Source organism: Lipotes vexillifer, unplaced genomic scaffold, assembly GCF_000442215.2.
Source record: "Lipotes vexillifer unplaced genomic scaffold, Lipotes_vexillifer_v1.1 scaffold440, whole genome shotgun sequence".
NCBI classification, from domain to species: domain Eukaryota; kingdom Metazoa; phylum Chordata; class Mammalia; order Artiodactyla; family Lipotidae; genus Lipotes; species Lipotes vexillifer.
The window spans coordinates 4,249,838-4,264,440 of NW_006778543.1; positions in this window are offsets into that span (position 1 = coordinate 4,249,838).

A 14,603-nucleotide genomic window follows, 5' to 3' on the forward strand; every position below is an offset into this window, starting at 1 on the left:
ATGAAGGGATAGAAAAGGTTGGTTTTCATTGGAAGAGCTTGTTGGGCAGTGTTATGTCACCTTTGACCCTTTCACTTTCAACCTGAGATCTGTCTTTAATATCAAATGGCTATTTCAAGAGTAGCACCTTAATACTTTAACATAAATGTGTATTATAAATAGAAGGATTTTTTAAAAATCTCTTTTATTGTGTTCCTTAATTAAAAAAAAAAAAAACCTTTTCCTTATTTTTTCCTGCTTAGCACACAATCGATGCAGCAGACAATGTAAAACTTTTTTTTTAATGTTGTCCCAGGACATCATAAGGCAGGGCAGCTTGTCCCTGGTGTATATTTAACTAGCATATTAATGGAGGGAAAGGCTCAGTATTATTCTGGTTAATGCAGTTCTTTAAAGCTTCACAGCACAAAACAACATGTTTCACGTTACTGTTTACCCCCTTGAAGGAAACGGTGGTTTTAAGGGGACATCTTGAGACCTATCTGATTATGTGCCACCATGGCTGCTCACATATCTCCTAGAAATCTGATACGCTTTAAATGCATCCACATATTTCCATGGTGAGAATTTCCACGTGCAGTGCCACCAAGCCCTGCTCTCGTCACAGAATGAGTTTACCGGAGGGCTCTGTTAATTACTAAAACAAATAATTTACCACCTTTTTTGGATAGGCATTGCCATATGTAATCATGGATATTAGAAACCTTTTGTCATCTACAGTTTTAGATGTTTCTTTTTTCTTAAGAATGGGAAAGGGGCCTAAATGTTCTTGTCTTCTATGACATCTGAGACCCTGTGCCCAATTCACTAGCTGGAGTAGGTGGATTGATTATTTGTTTGGGGGCTGGAACAGAGCAGTGTTTGCTGTCAGGGGCCCGCCGACCTACACCCTCTTTGGCATTCACCTGTACAGTAAGTCTCCTACATATCAACGAGTTCTGTCCTGAGAATGCATTCATAAGTCCAATTTGTTTGTAAGTCCAACAAAGTTAGCCTAGGTACCCAACTAACACAATTGGCTATATAGTACTGTACTGTAATAGGTTTATAATACTCTTCATGCAAATAATACATAAAAAACAAACACAAATATAAAGAATACATTTTTAATCTGACAGTACAGTACCTTGAAAAGTACAGTGGTACAGTACAACAGCTGACGCTTCTTAGCGGTACCAGCTGCATCACCGCTGCTTTTACGCTTGCTTCTGGACATCCTGGGCTTGAAATAAAGATACTGTATTACTGCACTCTATACAGTATGGTACAGTAAAGTACACAAAAGCACAACCACTAGTAGAGGATGCACACACGTGACATTGTATGCCAGACGCGTGAACTGATGTGATTGGACATGTGAAAGCACCTTTGCATCTTTGAAAATTCGCAACTTGAAGGTTCGTATGTAGGGGACTTACTGTAAAGGCAAAAGCTCTGTGTTTTATAAAATGTCCTCTTTCTGTACTCATAAAGATCCTCTAAACATTAGGATGATTCTTTAACACAGTATATATCCTGATCAAATGAAGTCATCAAAAGGACCCAAATGCCCAGCTATCTATAGAAGCTTCTATACCATCCTCCAGACTTGTTCACAGACAATGAAATGTGAAAGCACCTTCACACCTTTGAAATTCACAACTTGAAGGTTCGTTATGTCTGGGACTTACTGTATACCGAGAGGCTGCTTACTGGGACATCTGCGACTCTTTGCTTGGAGACTTTTTTTCTGGCTGGGATCTGTGGCGTAAGTTGGAAGTTCTAGGGAGCTGATTCCCCAGAAGCAGCTTCAGCCAGTGAAGGGTGAGGAATCGGTGGATAAAAGCCACAGCTTTCTTGCTCCTCAGTTAGGATAACTCTGAGGGAGAACCCTCACTGTCTACCAGTGTGCCCCATGGGAATCAAGCGCCAGGGGCTTCCTCCTGGTATACAAAGTACCCGTCGTGCTTCTTTCCCATCCCCGCCACAGTTCCCAACTCATGACTGCTGCCTTCGGTGTTTTCACCTCCCAACCACTCTACTGGCACTTGAATCCCCAAATCTGTTTCTGAAGAAATCCAGAAATCCTCAGGAAAGTAATTTTGGGATTCAGGCAGAAGACATCTGACTTATATTGAACCAGCCAGCCCCAGACTGTCATGAAGAAACTCTATGCCTCTTTGCTTTAAAAAAAAAATAAAAGACTTTATTTTTTAGAGCATTTTTAGGGTCACAGCCAAATTGCACTGAAAGTATAGAGAATCTCCCCCACCATAAATAGCCTGCATGAGAGGGGTACATTTGTAACAATCAGTGAACCGACGCTGGTGTGTCACCATGACCCAATGTCCAAAGTTTACCTTCGGGTTCACTCTTGGTGTTGTCCATCCTGTGGATTTGGACAAATGCATGACGACATGCATCCACCATGCTCTTGCTTCTCCTTAAGGATTGAATCCATGTTTTTTTCAAACCCTGAATTCGTATTGAAATTTTACTCCTTTAGCTTTCCGTCCTGAGCTGCTGCCGCGTGGGAGTGTCTGCATTTCATCTGCATGTCAGTGGGGGGAAAGCCATCCCTCAGCAGGTCATTGGGGGTGGCTGTGCATACCTAAACGTGGAGGGATCATCATATGCCTTGGGATCTTTAGTTGAGACAGGCTATGTAAATATTATCTATTATTATTGCTAATAATGACCCACAGCTGTAATGGTGATAAAGCTCGTGTGCAACGAGTCCCAGATGCAAGCCTCCTGGGCCCTTGTCCTCGACGGCAATGTGAACTGCAGTGAACTTATCTTGTCAGACCCTATCCCCCGACAGGGAACGAAATCCCTGTTGCTCAGAAATGGTGGCCTGTTGTGCTTTACTGCAACTCAAGCCTCATTTGCACTTCTGAGCAGTTTTCCCCACTCTTTTCTTTTTTTAAAAATGTAGAATGGAATAATCAGCTATAGTTCTTGGTGGGAGGTCCCTTGTGCTCTGCCCTAGATTTTCAATCTGGCTGTCAGGCCAAGCCAGATTGTAGATGGGGGAGGATTATTTTTTTGTTTGTTTGTTTGATTGATTGGTTTGGATTTTTTTGGTTTTCGAAGGGGGGCGGTGGCAATTTTCTTTCTTTTCTTTTTCTTTTTTTTCTCCCTTTCCTTCTCCCCCTTTCCTTTTCATCCTTTCTCAACCACAGTGCTTGTAGCTGCACAGCTTCAAAAACTGTACATCCTCCCTGTTGGGCTGCAAGCAGTGAATTACGTCCCTGGGTTGAAGGAGAAAGTGACAGCCTGGGACCCAGGAGCCCAAGGTAGCTGTGTGGCTGAAAGCTCCCAGCTTAATATCTCAGCGAGTTTTAGATTCCCAGTTTGTCTTCTGTCCACGGGTATTGGAAGCATTGTGGAGTTACAGACGTCTCTCTTATTTCCTCTTAAAAGTCCCTATATATTTTCTTGAAAGCAATTTTGATCTGGTAATATTGTGTTTGTTGGTTGGTTTGCCTTATCAAACATCTGCCTGCCTTATTGACTGTAGGGACCACCTCTCCGTGTCCAGCACACTGCCTGGCACTTAGGGAGGGCTCAGCAAATCCTTGTGTTGAAAGAGCAAATGAATGAAAAGCAAAAAGGAATCCCAGCTGTCAAATGGCCCAGTGTTCTCCTGCAGATGAGAAAGACAAAAGTTCATTGAGGAAAATGACTTCTGAGAAGTTTCAGAGCGAAGATGCAAACCAGGAGGAAAACGCTTTAAACTTCTAACACACCGCGGGAATAGAAAGTGTATTCTTCTCCTGGTGAACTGGGCAAGGCATCAGTGTGCTGATGGGAGAGCAGAGTTTGGGACCCAGACGCGCACCCCATGTGGAAGGGCGTCTTCCACACGTCGGGCCCCGCAGCTGTTTTTCCAATTCTACCAGGCTGCAACAGCCAGAGTCACGGGATTTTACCAGGCTCATTTCCAGAGCAGGAGGGAGGCACCTTCAGTTGGTTTTCCAGTCCAATTTCCCATTGTCCTTGCTTCCTAGCCAGCTGCATGTCCTATCAGCCATCTTTCAAACAGTAGCACCTTCAGTGGCTGCTGACTTCCAGGCAGTTAGATGTTGACCGACGGCCTCCCTACCTGAGTGGGGCTAATGTGTTCTAGACAAATATTGATATCTATGAAATACGGTTGGAGCAGTGGTCACCCATCTCTGGGGTAGGAGCTACAGGCATAGAGGGATATTAAAAAAAATTCTGAAGGCTGGCTGTGTGCAAGGCAGAAGTGGCTTCCGTAAGGCTGGCTGCTTTATCGAAGGGAGGTGGGGTTTTGTGATTCAGATTAACGACCAGGTGCCAAGGCTTAGAATGCTGATCAGAGAAGGAAAAACGCGTCAGCCATGACTTCAGTCTGGCAGGCTCTAGACAGACATGTAATAACGACATTGCTGTACCCTTAAGCCAGTTACATGCTGAGGAAATCAGTTCAGTTTTGGGAAACGGTCCTTCTTTCAAGGTGGATTTATTTCCTTCTCTACAGTGTTTCCCATCTATGAAATGTTAATAAATGCTTTTTAAAAAAAAAAAATCCAATATCTGGGTGAAATAAATTTTTAAAAGGAAGCGTTCAATGAACTTAGGCTAAGATGGCACTTCTCATTGTTTTTCTACAGCAGTGGCCTTGTGTTCTTTGGGCATTTTCTCTGTTGAGTATCCCCATCTTGTGAGACCACAGAGCACCTTATGGGAGAGTGTGATGGTGGATTCTAATTCTGAGAAACACACCTTTGGAAACAATCTTTTGGTGTCCTCCCAGGCTTCAACATGTACGATTTGAATGACTCCTTGGCTTCCTTGGGTAAATTTTTCCTGCCTTGACAATTGAATTCTCATGGAAACTTTTCTACTGTGTTTGTCTTCTTGCGTTTATCAGAATGAGCAGTTCCATAATAGTCATCAATAGGCACAGTAGTTTTAGACACATGTAAACATTATTTGGAACTTGAGGAAATGAACATCCAGATAGGGTCAAATAATTTACCCAAGATCACATCATTTTATTTTATTTTATTTTATTTTATTTATTTCTCTCTTTCTGTGAATACAAGAGCCGGTCCATTGAAGAGCTTCCTTTTTTTTTTTTTCTTTTTCCCTGAGGCCTTTCAGAGCATCTTGGTGGGAAATACCTCATTCCATTGTAGAACACAGTAGGTCTGACCCAGAGGTCTGAGTGCTTTTGTAAACTCAGTAAAAGTGATGCTTATTACTGAGGAATATTTGCTCTTGCAAAGGAGCTCCTAGAATAAAGTATTTTTTGTTTGTTTGTTTTTTAACCCTAATTCCTTTTGCATCGTGAGCAATGCAGAAACTGAAAATGCCAAAGAGGGGGAGGAGAGAGATCGCAGAAAAGCTGGGCTCCTCAGAATAATGAACCTAATTTTTCCACAGCCCTATTGCTGGGACATGAAGACAGGAAAGCTTTTACCGGCATGATGGAAAATGCCAAGCTGAAAGTGGAGTTCTCCGTTCCACTCCTGCTTGGTGGGAGGCCCTCGCAGTGTACACTTCTTTCCTGGCAGAGAGGAAGAGCCTGAAATATGGCTTTTCAACTTTATCAGCAATTGTGTTGGGAAGCTATGGTGAGTTTGGGTTTGGTTTTCAAGTGTATGATTACCATCTTTCTAAGACGGTCAGAGAGAAAGCTTTTTAGGGGCAGGAGGAGGGACAGTTCTGACATAGCTGTCACTGTCTCCCAAGGAGGCCCCAAAGGGCTTGGAAGTCCATCAAAGTAGGAATTCCCAAAGTGCGTGGTCAGGAAATTTCTGGACAGAGTTTTGTTTGGAGAATTGGACTATGAAATGCCATTGACTGACTGAATAACAGAATTCATCTTGCCAGGAATCTATTATAGACAGGGTTATTTTGAATTGGAATGGCTTGTCAATGGCTTCTCCCATTGTCCAGGAAGCAAAATGTCTCAGATGTGTAGTATATAGTGCAGAGGTAGGCACACATGCTTTTTGCATGTGCTTTATACGTCAGCTAGTTCACTTTTGTAACTGCAGCAGTTAGCCCAGTGGCTTGCATGAAGTAGGGAATTAGTGATGTTTGTTGAATGAATGAATTAGTAAAGCAATTGAAGTTCTGATGTTGTAACTTCCTAGTTTAGAGATGGCTAAGTCACCCAAAGGTCTTTGAGCCTCTCTTTTCCTCTTGTACTAAAAATCTGATAATTCACAGTGCTTTTGTTGTTCAATACAGGAATCTGGCAACCTTAACATCTTAGCAATTATAAAGATGAACTGGATGTTCCAGAACAGTTGATAACAATGGTGAGGCCACAAAGGCCTCGTCTATGTGACAGAGAAGCAGCTCTAGGGAAGGACCCTGTTGGCTGAACTTGCAGCAACTGTTTGATAAATCGGTAACTAGAGACACTGCAGCCAGATGCTTGGGGGAGAAGCTCATCTGTGATGTGGTTTTGAGAACCTTCTGGTTTTTCATGGCACTTCCTCCTCTGAATTCCAATAGCACCTTCTTTGTGCTTTGCTTTCATCACCTCACTTGGGAAAGAGCAGAGTGTTTGGGGTTGGAATTCCTGCAGTCAAGTCTGCTTGCTGTTGATCGTTCTCTTGCTATCATGTAGCATTTTTCCCAAGGATTAAACAAGATAATAAATGGAGAAATCCTGGTCAAATAGCCAAGCAACTTGCAGATACTAGTTGTGATGGTGGCATCTCATTTAATACTTAATTTTGGACAGGCCTGCTAGATTTTTCATGCCTTAAAAGCAGAAGGCTATGGATGATCTGTGTGTGTGTGTGTGTGTGTGTGTGTGTGTGTGTGTGTCACAGGGCCTAGTAGGGGGACTTAAATAAAATAATTGAAGAATTGAATCAGTACCGTGATAGAGTGAACCAATGACTAAGCCTTAAGCTGAGAGCAGTCTTTCTTTGCCAGTTCAAACTTATGGTCATAAGGAGGGGCCTTTAGGAGACTGGGGAGGTGAGGGGCACGTAGGGGTGGAGGAGATGGCAGGAGGGAGAGGATATCAGAAGTTTACGAAGGTATCTGTCATCCCCTCCTTCAGGGACAAATGGAAAAGGAAAGTCTGGGAGGAGGCCTAGTGGAGGTGCTCTTGAGAACGTAAGTGCCTTCTTTTGTGGCAGCCAATGGTGCATCTAAATGGGTCATGAACATTAGCACTGGCTCAGAAACCCCAGGCTGAGAAGCCAGCAGTGCCAAACGAGAGAAATAACCGGAAGGTTGTTTTTTTTTTTTAAACTACTGCTTATGGGGCCTTTATTAAAAAAATATTTATTTATTTATTTGGTTGTGCCGGGTCTTAGTTGTGGCAGGCGGGCTTCTTAGTTGTGGCTCATGGGCTCCTTGGTTGTGGCATGCGAACTCTTAGTTGCCGCATGCATGTGGGATCTAGTTCCCTGACCAGCGATTGAACCCAGGTACCCTGCATTGGGAGTGTGGAGTCTTAACCACTGCGCCACCTGAAGATTTGAAAGAACCAAAATGCCCAGTCCCCATGGAAGTTTGAAGGAGAGTTACAGGTCCACTGGCTTAGAGCAGGTCTTACCTTCTGTACAGCTAGGGATCAGAGGGACAATGGGAGAGGTGAGGAACCTCCGTTATTTGGCTGAACTCCATCTATACTGGAGGGCCAAATATGCATTTGGAAGATCTGGTGACTTTGTAAAACTGTTTGCAAGGCCATAGGATATGTTTTTAGTTTAAATGAGGGTCAGTGTGATCTGTTAAAGAGTCGGTGGCTTAAGTGCTCCTCTTGTCTCGCAAGGCAGCCCAGGGATGGTTTCATCCTTGTTGACAGCCACTCCCTGAAGCTCTGGACTAGCCATTACTGGCTTTGTTAGGGCGTGTCCCAGCCTTGTCTGCCTGACTAGCCCTTCCCTCTTTCTCCGGAGTCTTGGTTCTTTACGTGCTGCATTGTCCTTTGTGTCTGAGGTGGGTACCGCTGCCTGAGAGTTCTCTCACTGTAGGTTTGGGTGTGGCTGCAGAGTCAAAGATGAACACGACTCCTGGCTGCCTCCCAAGTGATTCTTCCAGTGGCAGCAGAATAACACCTGTGGGAAAGTCATCAAAAGCTAAACAGGACCCAGAAGGAGTAAGTCGGTCCCAATGCCTCCCTGCCCAAGTTTCACTCCCCTTTATGCGCTCGGTACTCACTCTTCTCACAAGATCATCACACCCATTTTTTCTGTCCCAAACGCTAAACCTTTTCTTGATATGAATCAATTCGTGTTGCCATCATTTGTTGTGTTGTTTAAGCACCCATTTGTGTGTTAAGTGAGTGTCTTCTATCTTCATTTATAAGTCCACAGCCATGAGGATTTGATTGTATCTATCATAATGAGCTTCTTGAGAGGAGTGACAAAGGCTTATTCATGATCGCGTCCATGGGACCTGGGGATGGAGTTTCTGCTCAGGTACCGGCACATGGTTGTTGTTCAATAAAGATTTAGAGGATAGGAATTGAAAAATGCCAGGCTTATATGTGTGCCAGGAAAATTAGAAACACTGGTCATTAATCATGAGTGTGTTCATTAAAGACCCAGATGGAAATTCAGAGTGATCATGAATGCAGAGCTACTGATAAGCTGAGTTTCTGCTTTGCTTTTGACTCCCTTATCTTTGACAGGACCCCCATGTCAACTGGTAGTAAATGTAGGCTTGGGATCTATAAGATCTCTGAAGAAATAAAAGACCTAGTAGCCAAAAGTAGGCTCTGAATAGCTTATGTCTTTGGGAGACAAAGAAGGCTGTCCAGGAGTCAATGTGAAGCCTTGAAACTGTGTTGGGCGAACTGTTCCATCGTTTCTTTGCTGGCTCAAGAGTTCCCTCATCAGCTGTGTGTTTCCCCTAATAAATCTGTTCATTACGTTGTGTATACATAGTTCTTTTAATTTCTGACTGGCTCAGTTACTCCTCAGAATGTTGTATAATTTCTATTGTGAATTGTTGTTGCTTTGAGAGAGACTGAAACTCATTTGCATGTATACCCTCTCTAAGCCAGTGCCACCCTAACGGCACACCACTAATTTATGACCTAAGTTTTTCTTCTTTTTTTTTTTTAATCAGTGTCATCATGCTGAGGTCAGCTTCATTCTACCCCGTGGGCTATGCTCTTCTCTACACAAGAACTTAAGGAATACATTAGGGACCCAGGAGGATAAGGGGACTCCTACAAATCCTGACTCCTCTCTCTGTGTCCAGAGATGGCATAGATGGGCTGAGTGTTTATAATCATGGTTATCAGGATGGCCATTAAGAGAGGCTTAACGGGGCTTCCCTGGTGGCGCAGTGGTTGAGCGTCCTCCTGCCGATGCAGGGGACACGGGTTCGTGCCCCGGTCCGGGAAGATCCCATATGCCGCGGAGAGGCTGGGCCCGTGAGCCATGGCCGCTGAGCCTGCGCGTCCGGAGCCTGTGCTCCGCAACGGGAGAAGCCACAACAGTGAGAGGCCCGCGTACCGCAAAAAAAAAAAAAAAAAAAAAAAAGAGAGAGAGAGAGAGAATTAACGTAAGGAGATTAAAAGACTAACATTATAAGGAAATAACGCTTTGAGGTTGTTCTAGGCATAGTTTGCTCTAGACCAATTAATACTGGAGAAATTGTAGCTCACAAATGTCTCCATTTTGATTAGCTTGAAACGTGATTTAGACCAGTTCAGTTTAACATATACTAACTGAACACCTACTATAAACTCAGAAAGTTTACTAGGCACTTGGTATGCAGAGCTGGATGACACAGGCCCAGTTTTCAAAGAACTCATCAGAAGTTTTGTTCGCAAGGAGGAAGAATTCTACATTTAACCCTTAACATGGTTCTGAAAGAATCTAGATTTCAGACCAAATGTATATCACAGGCACTGCCTTTCTTCATATTACTGATTATTCCTTATTCATATATTTTTTTCACTTTAGTGTTCTCATAGTTCCCACAGGATCTGAAAAATCATTTACCTGGCCTTGGTCAATCTCCACCTATTGTTAATTTACCCGAAGACTGCTTCCCTTTACAGGGGCATAAATATACAAATAGTTTTTTTTTTTACATCTTTATTGGAGTATAATTGCTTTACAATGGTGTGTTAGTTTCTGCTTTATAACAAAGTGAATCAGTTATACATATACACGTGTCCCCATATCTCTTCCCTCTTGCGTCTCCCTCCCTCCCACCCTCCCTATCTCACCCCTCCAGGCGGTCACAAAGCACCGAGCTGATCTCCCTGTGCTATGCGGCTGCTTCCCACTAGCTATCTACCTTACGTTTGGTAGTGTATATATGTCCATGCCTCTCTCTCGCTTTGTCACAGCTTACACTTCCTCCTCCCCATATCCTCAAGTCCATTCTCTAGTAGGTCTGTGTCTTTATTCCTGTCTTACCCCTAGGTTCTTCATGACATTTTTTTTTCTTAAATTCCATATATATGTGTTAGCATACGGTATTTGTCTTTCTCTTTCTGACTTACTTCACTCTGTATGACAGACTCTAGGTCTATCCACCTCATTACAAATAGCTCAATTTCGTTTCTTTTTATGGCTGAGTAATATTCCATTGTATATATGTGCCACATCTTCTTTATCCATTCATCCGATGATGGACACTTAGGTTGTTTCCATCTCCGGGCTATTGTAAATAGAGCTACAATGAACATTTTGGTACATGACTCTTTTTGAATTATGGTTTTCTCAGGGTATATGCCCAGTAGTGGGATTGCTAGGTCATACGGTAGTTCTATTTGTAGTTTCTTAAGGAACCTCCATACTGTTCTCCACTACAAATAGTTTAATATTAGGTTTAGAGAAAAGAAGATGTATAAGCTCTAATTATTACAATGTCAGATTCAGCAGTAACTTTTTTTTTTTTTTTTAACATGTTTACCTGTCGCCGTGAAGGTCTATCCTCGCTTTTCTGCTAGTCTGTGTTTTCTTCCTTCTCAGATTCAGCTCAGATTGCAACTGTTTTCTTGGGCCTTTCTTAACTGGCCCAGGCCCTTTTCTAACTTTTAAAACACTGATTTGTCTGACTGTATTTTGGCACTTAATGTGTATTTTATTGTTATTATCTCTCATCTCTGTTCTTCAATTAGCCCTGTGAGGAACTCAAGATGTAGCTGCATTGTGTGTGCTTTTGTGTTCTTTGAGCATCTAGCCTAGAACCTTGCACATAGTGTGCAGTTAACAAACAGCTCCTATTTGTTAATTGATCTTGCTTTTTCCTATGTGAGGTGTTGGTTACCCATATTAATTAACGCCCAAGGCAAAGCATGACAGCTACATGTGCTGGTCTAAGAAATATAAAAATCAAAGCAAACCCTTGAAGTCTGAGAGACTAAAACCTCATCTTGATAAGGGAAAGAACAGTTTTATGAGCTCAGCCATCATTTAGCATTTTGGCTTCCCCTGCATGATCTGGCATGGTACCACACCACAGAAATATTTGTTTACTTCTTAGGACCCTGGGCTGGGGGCACAGTGCCACTCTCCATTGCCTGCTTTTGTCATTTTTCATGTTTGGCAATTGAAGCTGATCCGAATAAAATGTTATTTGCAAAAAAGTTAAAAGCAAAATGTTCACTGAAAAGGCATTCTTCTTTGAGTAGGGAATATCTCTGTATTTCTTGTTTGGTTTTAACATCTACATTGGCAAATTACTGGTTTATCAATGCTTGGCTGTTCACCATGCAACATCTTATTGGAACAATTAAAATGGTACAGAAAAGTCATGGCAGTGGAGCTGAAGCTGGGAGTTTCCTGGGAATCATTTAAGATACTTGGCAGATTTTGCCAAACAGGCCTAGGCCATATGTAGGCAAATAACCATGCATTAAAGAACTTTTTCAAATCTCCAAGTAATCTCTCTTGGACATCTTTTTTCTTTTGTTTCCAAAAACACAAAAAGAAAGAGTCAGTGCCACTGAGCATAAATCATCTCAAGTTGCTCAGGGGTGACATAATGTGGGTCAAGGTCCAGTGACCTGGAAAGATGGAGTCCAGCATAGCAGGAATCTCAGACTTGCCCCGACTTCCTCCATGTCGTCTACCCCTAGTATGCTATTTCCTTCTGGTTCTGATACGTGTTATGTATAAGTTTATATCCTCTAAGACCTAAACCTGTATAAACATTTGACAACCTACAGAAAACCTTTTTTTTGTAGGGTGGTGGGGAGAGAAAGCAAATAGGTGAATCCGACCACCCGCTTTAATACAAGGCCTCTGTCTCCATCCTTACTTTGAGAATCCTTTTAGCGTTGGAAAGCAGTAGGGTAGAATCCTAGACCTGTTTCTTTTCCAAGGGAAGAAAACTCTCATGGAATCAGAGGCTTTGGAATTTATTTGTGGCCACAGAGATAATCCCTTTTATAGGAAGAATGAACTAGCAAATAATTCCCAGCCTCGAGCATGCTTATCTCTTGCCGAATCCCCCCTTTTTTCAAGTTAGAGTGTTCTTTATTGAGAAATGTGTTTGCTTTTCCAGTGATTCTGTCCTTGTGCAATTATTTGTTGTTGTTGTTGTTGTTGTTTGACTTTGCGGTTCAAGGTTCTTGTCTGGAGGAGACTTGGGTTATTACCAAACTCATCCAAGATATGCAGGAAAGATCTCCGTTAAGTTAAAAGGTATTTGCTTGCCCACAAGTTCACATTTGCATTTGCATCTTGGCCAGCCTTTGTTTCTTGGAAAGCGTTTTTCACACATGCTGAGCCTTGGTGGGAAAATATAAACTCCTGGCTTTGAAGGGTGCCATGTATGCAAATGTAAAAATGTGGTAGGATAAAATATATCTCCGTACTGGGCCAAGGCTGGCTTTATAATTTCTCATTTCAGTTGGCATCCATGGCTTTCACTTTTCTGAGAGATTTAAGTACAGTGCTGGGTGGGGTTTGTGTGGATAGGCTTACCAGTGTAGATCTATAATCTGAATCAACCTGACCTCTGAACTTCCATTTTAATTCCATAGGAGATTTGAGCCTCAGCGTTTTTTACATTTTGCCTGTCAGGGAGCAGCTTGACTGTTTCTGATGGGATACTCTTACATTTCTACAGGGGTATAAAGCTTCTTTCAACACCAAAGGAATAGAATCCAGGAGAGAGGCACAAAGCAGTGGAAGTGGTTTAGGGAACCTTATTTTCTTCCCAAATATAACTGAAGTACTGAAAGTGTGGAAAAAGGAAAATAACTATTATTAAATGGTATAATCTAGTCAGGTATTTTCAAAAGACAAAATGACCACTCAGAAACTTTGAGTTCTAGCCAGTCCTCTCAGGAAGTCCTAACAGGCGACTGAAAGTTATGGGTGGAGCCATGGAAAATCACGGTCAAATAATGAAGTGTCAGAAAAGATCATTTAAAGTAACACGAGATGAACCAATGACACTGGTGAGCCAATTCTGAGAGGAGGAGAGAATATTTTCATTCTACCGGAATTATTTTTCTGGCCATTGACTGTCATGTTCCTAAGTGTCTGTATATTTAGCACTTCCTGTGTTGCATTTGAATTATTCTCAAAATTGGGCCTTCAGTGTTGATCTAGGCACTGGAGTTCTGTTCATATTACTAGGCAATGTGTGGGCGGCACAGATGTCTTTCCATGGAAGCTATACTCTAGATTTACTGACATAACTTAGGGAAGGTGCCTAGCATTGTGCCTGGCATATAGCAAGTGCTCAATGCAGTAGTTACTGGCGCATTTCAGAAAAAAAGTCCTTTGTCATCCAGGAGCATATAGTCAAGTAAAGTAAACAGAAAAGAGACATGAAACTATTATTAATGATGCAAGGCAACATATGATTATGTATCTGTTTTTAGAGTCAGTCAGACTGAACATTAGTGGTCCGGAGAAGGGAGACATCAATATGGACTTTGGCAGTGGGAAAGGTCTCATGGAGCAGAAATGACCTGAGCTAGAACTGAGGTTAGGGAGAATTGGGACAGGCAAAGAGAAGGGAAATGATAGGCTGAGAGTATGAAAGTGATATGGCATGATGAGGGGCAGAAAGCCCCAAAGTCGGTAGGGTAGTTGACGAGATTTGCTGTTTGTGCACCAGATCCCTAAAAGGAACAATATTTTCCTTCCTTGGTTAGTCATATTCACATTTTTTTTTTCTTTGAATAGAAAAGTAGGCTTAGCCTAAATACCTTGGATGAGGCTGAGGTACCAACTTGCCTGCCAACAGTGCTTTAAACAGAGCAGCTTTCCTGGCTACATAAACTAACGCGAACTATCAGAAGGAGATTCTGTGTGTAGATTTCCCAGAATATCTGACCATCGTCTGGGTCATAGAACTGATATTCCAAGTACAAGTTAGATCACTTCCATTCATGGACATAAGCGAAATGCTTCTCCTTTAGGTAACTCATTTGAAAATGCTGTTTCCTGAGTACACATTCTTTATTTTATTTTATAGGGCAGATGTTATGTGCCCACAGCATAGGGTAGGATATCATAAAAGATACTTGTTCAGAGTTTAATTATTGTACACAAGACTCCAGCAGAGTGATTTCAAAGCCTTTTTGAATGACCAAATATTCTGTTTTCTGTACCCACAGCTGTCTATTCTTATGCTTTATGGAGGCCTTCCTTTCCTCTATTTGTTGAAGATATAAAACCACATCTCAAAAC